Raw genomic sequence first — 9,487 nt, 5'->3', positions numbered from 1 at the left:
CCGTTGACATCTTCAACAACAACATCCGGAAATGTATTTCAGCTACCTTTAACTAAAAGCACCCCGCCAAACAGCGGTGATCTTCCCCAGGTGATCCCTAACGGACAAAATGTGGGCAAACGGCTCATCATGCTCGTCATCTTCATTCGCAGCGGAGCAGCGATGCGAAGCCGCGGAAATCAAGATCTTATCTACGATCGCTCATTGTCTACGGTGCAAGTGGAATGTGAAAAATGGTGCGCTCAACCAGACCGGTCTTTGTGGGAGCTTGTCGTGACGATCAGTGCCGAAACCCCGGGCTTTCTGTTTTGGTTCGCTGCCTGACCTAACCTTGACTGTCGGAAGGTGCAGAAAAATCCATGCCATTTATGCAACGCCGAGATACTGGTGGGAATTCCCATTCCCGGGCTTTGCAAAGTGCCATCATCAACGCCACCAGCAAAGCCGGGCTTCACCTGTTTCTGGGGCGCTGGGAAAATGAGGCAGACAAGGCTTCTACCAGGCGGAAGTGGTCACGCTCAGCTGAGCGTTGTGTGAATGGAATCCCCTTTTCCCTCTTTTTGGATGCATGCTAAACGTTGCTGCCCGTTTGTATCTGAGTGTGTTGGTTTGATTGTCGGCTCAAGATTTACCGCAGGTGCGCTGAGATGGAGATTTTTGGTTTTCCGGAGGGATTTGATTACAGTTTAATGTGCACCGTAAAGGCCGGTAGGTGGATGAAGAAACGTACAAGTGATTAAAGTCATCCCTGTTTTCCGTTCTTGAACCTTCTCTTGTCTCTGACTGGATGACTTACAGTTCTTGGGTCATTGCCTAAGCGCAGAATGACAGACGTAGAAGCCGGAGGAAGGTGCGTAAATAATCTTGGCTTTCCTTTCTACCCTACCCCTACATGCATGGCTTCATCAGCCTCCTCTTTCCTGTACGGTACAAATTTGCAATTCTCCTTTCGGTGTTGCAATTTTCTTTGTGGAAAGGAAACGATCCAGACCAGAACATGACCAGAACAGACCGGGGATTGTTTGGTCAAATCTTCAAACGGAGGGGTTTTCTAAACCGTCCGTACCCACTTGAGCTTGGCAATATCGTTTTACACGTCCAAGTACACACGCAAGCAATGGGCAAGAAAAAGGGATCGCCCAAACGATCAACCAATCGAACTGCTTCCTTTGCATGGAGGGGGGGGGGGGGGGGAGTGAACCGGAAATTACCCATTTGGAGCCTCTCCTTACGATAACTTCTTTCGCTTCCCGTCAACCGCACGATGGGTAAGCAGCCTCAACAAATGAACCTCTAAAAGGTGTCCAATGAAGGACAGCACGCCAACGGGGAAAGAAAGTGTAGATTGTCTTTAAAGGGTGCGCTCAAATTATTATCATACATTCTTTCCGTTAAAAAGCTTTGTATATATTCACACACCAACACGCGTGCTTGTGTAGTTGTTTCACCTTTTAATTCCTTCAAGGGAACACTTTTTTTCCCACCAACGGCCGTATCCGGTCACCGAGTAAGCGAAGGAGGTGTTCGGCGTGAAGGACAATTTTAATGAGCATCCCCTTTTTGTTGTCTCTGTTGTCTTCGTGAATTGCGGTGTGGGTTTTGGTGTAGGTAAGGGGAAGGTGCTCCGAAGGGTAAGTCTTCACCCGGATCCGGTGGGCTTTGGTGAGCTCGTGATTCTGCTGGGCGGGAACGAATGGACGAAATTAAGAAAGTGAAGGTAGGCGTTGCACGAGAGGTGCCAAGTTAGACTGAAAATTGCTATCATTACGGTGAATGACACCAATACACCTAACAGTGAAAAGGGAACTAAAAATGAGCAGGAGGTGTGAATGTGGTCAAAACGTTCGTGGTGATGAGTGTTGCAGAAAGATTACATATTAAGGGAACTGAGGTAATTTATGACCCAATGTTCAATGTACAGTTTGAGTAAGTTTGATCAAATTGGAATGAAATTTAAAGGACGTTTGAATTCAATTTAATAAAGACATTTTTAATTTAATTTCAAATCAACACATGGTTTAAACAAACAACAACTATTATCTTATTTTTAACAGAATAATTAAAGTTGTGTTGAGATTAAAGAAATGTGCATGATTTTACTAAATTAAATTAAAATACATTTATAAAGTTCAAAAAACATCCATGGCTTTAAATGAACATTGGGCCTGTCTGGTGGTACAGTCGTCAACTTGTACGACTTTAACAACATGCCGTCAAGTCCCGTATAGACCGTGCCCCCATTGACTATTTGACTATCCTGCTATGGTACCAATAAGTCACTGAAAGCCAAGCTCACTTCACTCACACACAGGCAGGCCTTGACCGACAGCGGTTGTTGTGCGAAAGAAGAAGAAGAAGAAGAAATGAACATAATTTTGTATAACTATTTGTTACTTATGACCCAATCCCCCGTTTACAACCTTGTTCTTCACAAATCCCTGTAAATTTCGCGCCTGTTTGCACCTTCTCTTCGAACCATAAACCGTGCTCCGTATTTGTATGTGTTAAATTTTGAATCCAAAACATTGAATCAGCCTAAACTAAGCATAAAACAAGTTCCGTTGAGCTCGCAAATAAGTATTATAACTGATCATTACTCATCAAAACTGCTATACTAACTGTGCTTTAGATTTTCAATGATATTTGTGGCTACTTGTTTAAATGGATAACGTATTGGCAGACGAAAACGTTGAGACATTATTTGAGAAGCTAAAAATATCTTCGATATCAGATACTCTTTGATAGGGCCGGTCTGGTGGTACAGTCGTCACTCGTAGGGGAAAGCGGGGCAAAATGGGCATGTGGGGCAAAATGGGCACCCTCTATTTAAGCATTATTTGACTACAAAGATACTTTCCAATGCTAAAAATGCATTCATTAGAGTGTTCTATGAACACCATGTAAGTTTCATAACCCTTATATAACAAATAACTAAGAAAAATGCAAAATAAGGTTTAGCAGTATATTGATGTAATTTTTGCCACTTCGAAAATAAGCTTAAACGTGTGTCACAGGAATGCGTTGAAGTTGTTCATGATATATTTTTAAAGATATGATATTTCTTTACAATTTGTCTGAAGCAATCAAGGCGATTGAATTCGTATTTTTACTAATATAACAAAAAATACAAAAATGCTTCACGTGGGGCAAAATGGACAGTTACGCTTGGGGCAAAATGGGCAGATGCTTTTGACATCTGGCGCTTGGTGAGGCTATGGTGTTGTATTTGTCGCCTCAATAATGATGACAGCCACAGCTTGAAAAGTTTCAATTTTGTAGATTTCAACGTGTAAAAATTGTTTTAATGTCGATAACATATTTTTGGAAGAATTTTAAGGGCTTTTCTGACCAGCAAAACAAAAGATAGAACGAAAATATATTTCACAAAACGTGCGCAAAAGCATAGACCATCACCTAAGCGCCGTTGTTGTGGCCCATATTGCCCCAGTGTTTTGACGTTTCGCAGTTTGTTTACATATGCCCATTTTGCCCCAGGGCTATGCCCATTTTACCCCGCGTGTCAAAATAGCTTCTCGTAAAACATCATCTTTTATTTTACATTGTTTTCATGATTTTTAGTTGTTTTCATCCTGTTTGGCAATTTTAATCCATAGATAAAGGGTGGAGGCATACAATAATGAAAGAAAAATTGTGTTTTGTGACATATTCAAAGGAATATTCAGTAAACTGCTTAACATGCCCATTTTGCCCCGCTTTCCCCTACGACGTAACAACATGCCCGTCATGGGTTCAAGTCCCGAATAGACCGTGCCCCCATACGTAGGACTGACTATCCTGCTATGGTAACAACAAGTCACTGAAAGCCAAGCTCACACTTCACTAGTGGGTGGTACAGGCAGGCCTTGACCGACAGCGGTTGTTGTGTCAAAGAAGAAGAATCAGATACTCTTTAAATTAAACGTTGTTTTTAAACTGCTCCATTGTATGACTAACCTTTTGTATTATCAAACTAAAAGGTTAAAATGGTTTAAACTATTCAAAACCTTTTTAGAAGGTCTCATTAAGTAAATTACACAAATTATAATAAGAATCTATTATAAGAATCTAAAAATCCTCAATTGGGGTGGGTATTCAAAGCTTCAAATTCAAAGTTTTAAATTCTCTATGTAGTTTTTTTTTTAATTAGCAATGGTACTATTTTATTCATAAAATATTATAATCTGAGCGAGATTGAAGAAAAAAATTATGTACTTGTATCATATTTGTACAAAAATAAACCAAAACATAATACCAACAAAACGTGTACACTAGTACTGTAAAGGCCAAGCATTAATTAACGACATTGCAAACACGGACTTTAGTCCAAATGTTTGTAAGTGTTTTCTGAAATTGAAAATCGGTTGCTCTTATAGTTTGTGTTTGTATTTAACATGCTAATTATCTTTTAAATTATAAACACTCAAAAACATTATTTAAAAAACAGTTTTTGGAGGGTTCAGATTGCTATGGGTACGTTATTAAACTCTATGGGTGCATCAATTTCATCCAATGGGTTAAATGGGTTAAATGGCATTAAGCTCTTTGTACAAACTAAATGTTTTACAAACATTATAAAATCGTTCATCGTGCTTTCTATCGAAAATAGATTGTTTTACAAATTTCTGATTCGTTCGACAAACGTACATGAACTTATACATGAATGATCCTTTGAGCTACATTTAATCCATCTTCAACTTGTGTTGATTAATATTGACAGATTGGTTACAGACGTTAGCATCACCCCCTTACTGTGCGCACTCAGCATAGTCGCTGGTTGGAACAATTTAGATTATTTTTATGCGTGGGAACTGTTCCGTACAGTGTGTAGCGCAGTTCAATTAAAGTGCACTTTTCCACTTGAAAGTAGTGGGAAGTGCTGCTGGGTGATAAAACCCTACAAAGTGGTACTTAAAATAATGAACATAAAGCATAATGGTAGCACACAGTTGAATAATGCTGCATCTCCTCTGATTGGGTACGTAAAAGAAATTTATGCCATTTTACAGCCTTAAAATAGCATTGCTTTTGTGTGCTGGAAATCGTTATAAATATAAAGTTTGGGTTGGTCTATAAATAATATTAAATTAACTTCATTCTTCTATCAAGACACAAATTATTCGTTGCAGCGCCGGCCGTTACCAAATTGAAAAGAACGAACGTGAAAACACTACATTAAATGATAAATGTCCAACCGCCGCAGAAAGGTACGACGGAACATAAATTAAACAGCAGTTGGAAGTGACCAACCGAAGCAAAAGTGTCCACTCGAGTGAAATGATAAATGGTTCGTCACACTGTAATCGATTTACCTTCCAAAGGTACAGAATCTCCCCCGAGAGTGTGCATACATCTTACCGTCCGCAATCCGAGTCGTTCGTTTACATGTAAGTCGCTACAAATCCCAACCCAAGAGCGCATCTAGCACCCTGCTTGCCTGCGGTTCTCGTAACTCGTTTTCCCAGGATCGATTTTTCCATTCACCCGAATGGAAAATGCATTGCAAACACATTCACCACTCCGGAGCAGGGGGTTTGTTGCTATCTAGTAACCCTTTTATTCCAATTTTGAGGTATCCGTCGAGGGCTCGAATTAGAATCCGATGTTCGAAACATGCACCAAATTCGATACGCTTCTCAGCCCTGACGACGATCATGATCGGGAGTGTAAGCCTTTCACTTCTGTGACAATTCGATGCGATAGAGAATGGAAGCGTCCGTTACACTTGATGGACAGCCGTGACGATGCTGGTGCGATGCAGTTGCATAATCGTATCATTAATAACACATAAAATGGAAAAGTGAAAGTGTTGCCGCTCTTGCAACGCGAAGCGGCCAGTTCAACAATTCAAATGCATCCTTGGAAAGTAGATCTGTGCATAAAATAGAGGACATGTGCACGCAGCGGGGAAGAGACCCTACAAGCGTTCCAGCTTGACATTTATCCCTCGTAAACATAGGCTCAATGCCAGCTTGCATGATGTTATTCTGATAAAACGAGCTAAAATGCCAACGGTATGGCTGGAAAAGCGGTTTACAGCAGTGGAAGCTGCATATCACTGTGTCGTTTTTTTAGGTTAAATGTGAGATGAATGCATCATTTTTAGAAGGTAACATCGGCAACTGTTTAATGTGATAATATATACATTTTATGTTTAAAAAAAGAGCAGAACAAATACAAATTGATCTTTGCTAGATGAATGTGTTGGGAAATGTGTATTTTAAGTTTCCTGAGTTTTTTTTTCTATATTTTTTATTCGGAAGGAGGAGTTGAATCCTTCCAAACCTTTCTGTACAGCAAGGAGATGCATGCTCAAAAATATGATTGAAGATCGTGTTCTCTGATAGCACATTTTCACCCGTCAACGGTCGTCAGTAGTTGTTTCCCCTTTGGAAGTCGCATTTTCCTTACTATCCTCGCATTGCCCAGCGTAAAAACTGGACTAAACGGACAAAATGCAACCATTGTAACAAATCCAGTTTTTTCTCTCTTCATTTCATTCCTTATTTCTATTACATAACGTTGGCGCTTGGAGGATATGCTCCGAGCACAGTGTGTTAAATGACGCGCGTTTGCACAATCAATCATTAAATCGCAATCGATCAAGCCCAACCCCTAGCTACAAAAAGCGGGGAAAACAGCACTGTCCGCGAGGTAGCGAGATTGGTACATTCGAAAAACTAGCGACCCAACTCTAAAGGCGAAAAGGATTTCACTATCCCAAACTCTTGCTAGCAACAAAGGATGCAGCTTCAGCGTAGACGCTAGTGTGAGGAGGGATTTTGGTTTGTTGTCCCGATTTTGGATAATATAGATGGCACGTTTTGATGGATGGGATGGTGTAATCTGTATTGAGAAAAAATAAGCAGGACAATAATAAAGTGTGACAATTTGGTGCAAACGTCGAGGAAAAAGAAGGCGCTTTATGGAATAATGAACTTTTCGAAGAGATAATGGAAGGGAAGTGCTTCTTACCTATAAGGTTTGACTCTATTTACGTCAATGATAATCATCTCGATCGTTTCCTTTTTTTGGTGGGATCCTGAGAGATTATGGTATAATCCAATTTTGTTGAGTTGATTATAGGTAATAAGATTAATCAGTTTATACAATATTATAAACGATTTATATTGTTTATATCTATAATATGTCTAGTTGCTATTCTTTATTTGTAGTTATATTGCTATAAATTTTTTCTCTTTCCTGCTTCTAGTTAGAGAAAAATTAACCTGTCTTATGAAGGCTATTATTTGTTTTTATCTACTCTTTTTCTGTCGATTTGCTTAATTTTCATTTGATATCATACGATGTTTCATTTTGCACCTCGCTTTGTTCTCTGTTATTTTTGCTGTATTTAAAAAACACGGTTAATTTTATATTAATAATATATTTTCGTAAATTATGTTTGCATTATTTATATGTTATTTGAGATTTATTCTTGTTATAAGAATCACAATCGTTTCTCAGACTTTCGTTTCTTATCCTTAAAAAGGTATACTTTTGTTTTTAGCGTAAACTACAACGGTAAAAAATAATTATTAATTCCCACGAATCGTTACGTGTTCTTCTAACAAGCTAAAAAAACTTGTACAATCTTGCGAACAAAGACATCTTAGGAAACGGCACTTCAAATCTAAGCCCTCCGAATAGATAATAGATTTTATTAAGATCCTTCAAGTGGCTTGTCTCTTCCGCCAAACATAAACACATCCACCGAACACAATACGTTGCCGTAGACAAATGATTTCCACTACCTTTCTAGTGAGAGTTCGATCGGGTGCACCAGAAAAAGAGCATCTACACACAAACATACCAAGATCGGAAAGATTTATGGCAATATTATGAAAATCGAAAGCATTCCACGCGATCGTACCGTTGCTGAACGCGGCCGCGCTCATCGTATGGGAGAAATTATTTCCCTTTCCGGTGCGGTCTCGGTTGCACTTCAAATGCCGTACTGCATCCGAGTGCACGCGATACGTTTCGGTGAAAGGGTTGAGGAAGGCAAAAAAAGGGGCTCGAAAAGTATGTCAACCCGGTGGCCAAACAAAAGAGTCAAAACAAAACGGTTTTCCCTCGCCGAATAACAAAACTGTCTCAGCGGGGGTTTCTCGCATTACAACACGCTCAACTCGTTTGATCCTATTTTGCTGTTTTTGTCTTGTGTTTAGGGGTTTTTTTCTGTCTTGTTTTGTAGAATGTCAGTTGCACTCGAACGGATTACACTTCAATTACATTTGTAGAAAGGTAATCCCGTAGGGAGATCAGACTGGATGAGTTTCGCTAAGAATTAAAAGGTGTGGACATTAGAATATTTTAATTATGAAATGGTAAGTCATAGATAAATAAATTCATAAATGATTCAAGCAACGCTTCTGGAAAGTAAAAAGATAGGAAAAAACATATTATTTCAAACGATTTCTTCTAAATATAAAAACACAAACATCAGTAGTATGTGCTACTCCCATCTTAAAGCATATGCATCCCGAAGCTCACTACGAATAACACTCTTTGAAACTTCAGAAGCAATGTATCATTTCCCTCTTCATGTTTAAGCAGATTTTTTTATGTTTTCTGTATGCAAAACCGAAGACCTTTCCCCCTGGAAGATGCTTGATAGCAAAACAGTAATTCAATATCGATAATCGCAAAACGACACAAACAAAACGCGAGGGGTTAGCATGTTTGTATCTTACTTATGCTAAATTATCGCACAACGCGCGATATGATCTATGCGGAAGTGTATGCTGGTCGTGTTAAAAAAAAGTCGAAAACAAAATTATGATCTTCTATGCTATCGCGACAAAAAGGGGTGAAAGTGTCGCTCGAAAATATTGAAATATTATCTTTCATCGTTCGGATCCGTTAACCCATCCCGTAAGCGCCAAGGTGGAGTTTTTTTTTTTAAGATTAACGAATTTCTAATACGACACCAACGGGGGAAAAATGACACCGTGTATGCAAATGCACGGCTTTAACTTCGGAGCCCGGAAGAACGGTGTGAGAAATTTACAAACATTTATGTTCGCACCGATTGCTGATTGTCGTCGGCGCTTAGGTGGTGGCATGTTTGCCAACTTGGTTTCATTTATCACGAATCTGTTTTGCGTAGGGCTAGCATCAGCTATGCAAATAGCGAGCGTGCGACACTTTTGCACCCTTTTCTGTAAAACAGTAAGTTAGTTGGGCGGTAGTTGTATCAAATCGGCGAGTCAGCAAAGAATGATCAATTAATTGCAATATAATTAAAGTACTGAGAAATGAATCGTTTTTTCGGTGGAAATAATTTTTGCAGTAATTGAGGCTTCAAATATATCCTAAATCGTGTTGAAGCACTATTTCCGAGAAAACATATTTTTGCATAATTTTATTAACAAACTTAAGTTTATAAATAGATGACAATATAGTTCCAATGAACCTTTGTGGTACATATCTTGATGTTTTAGGTCATATCGAATTTTTAAACTGTTTGTTTCTACTTGGTGTTAAC

This window comes from Anopheles gambiae, chromosome 3 (genome assembly GCF_943734735.2).
Source record: "Anopheles gambiae chromosome 3, idAnoGambNW_F1_1, whole genome shotgun sequence".
NCBI classification, from domain to species: Eukaryota; Metazoa; Arthropoda; class Insecta; order Diptera; family Culicidae; genus Anopheles; species Anopheles gambiae.
The sequence above is the reverse complement of the archived record's forward strand: the minus strand, read 5'-3'. Positions refer to the sequence as shown.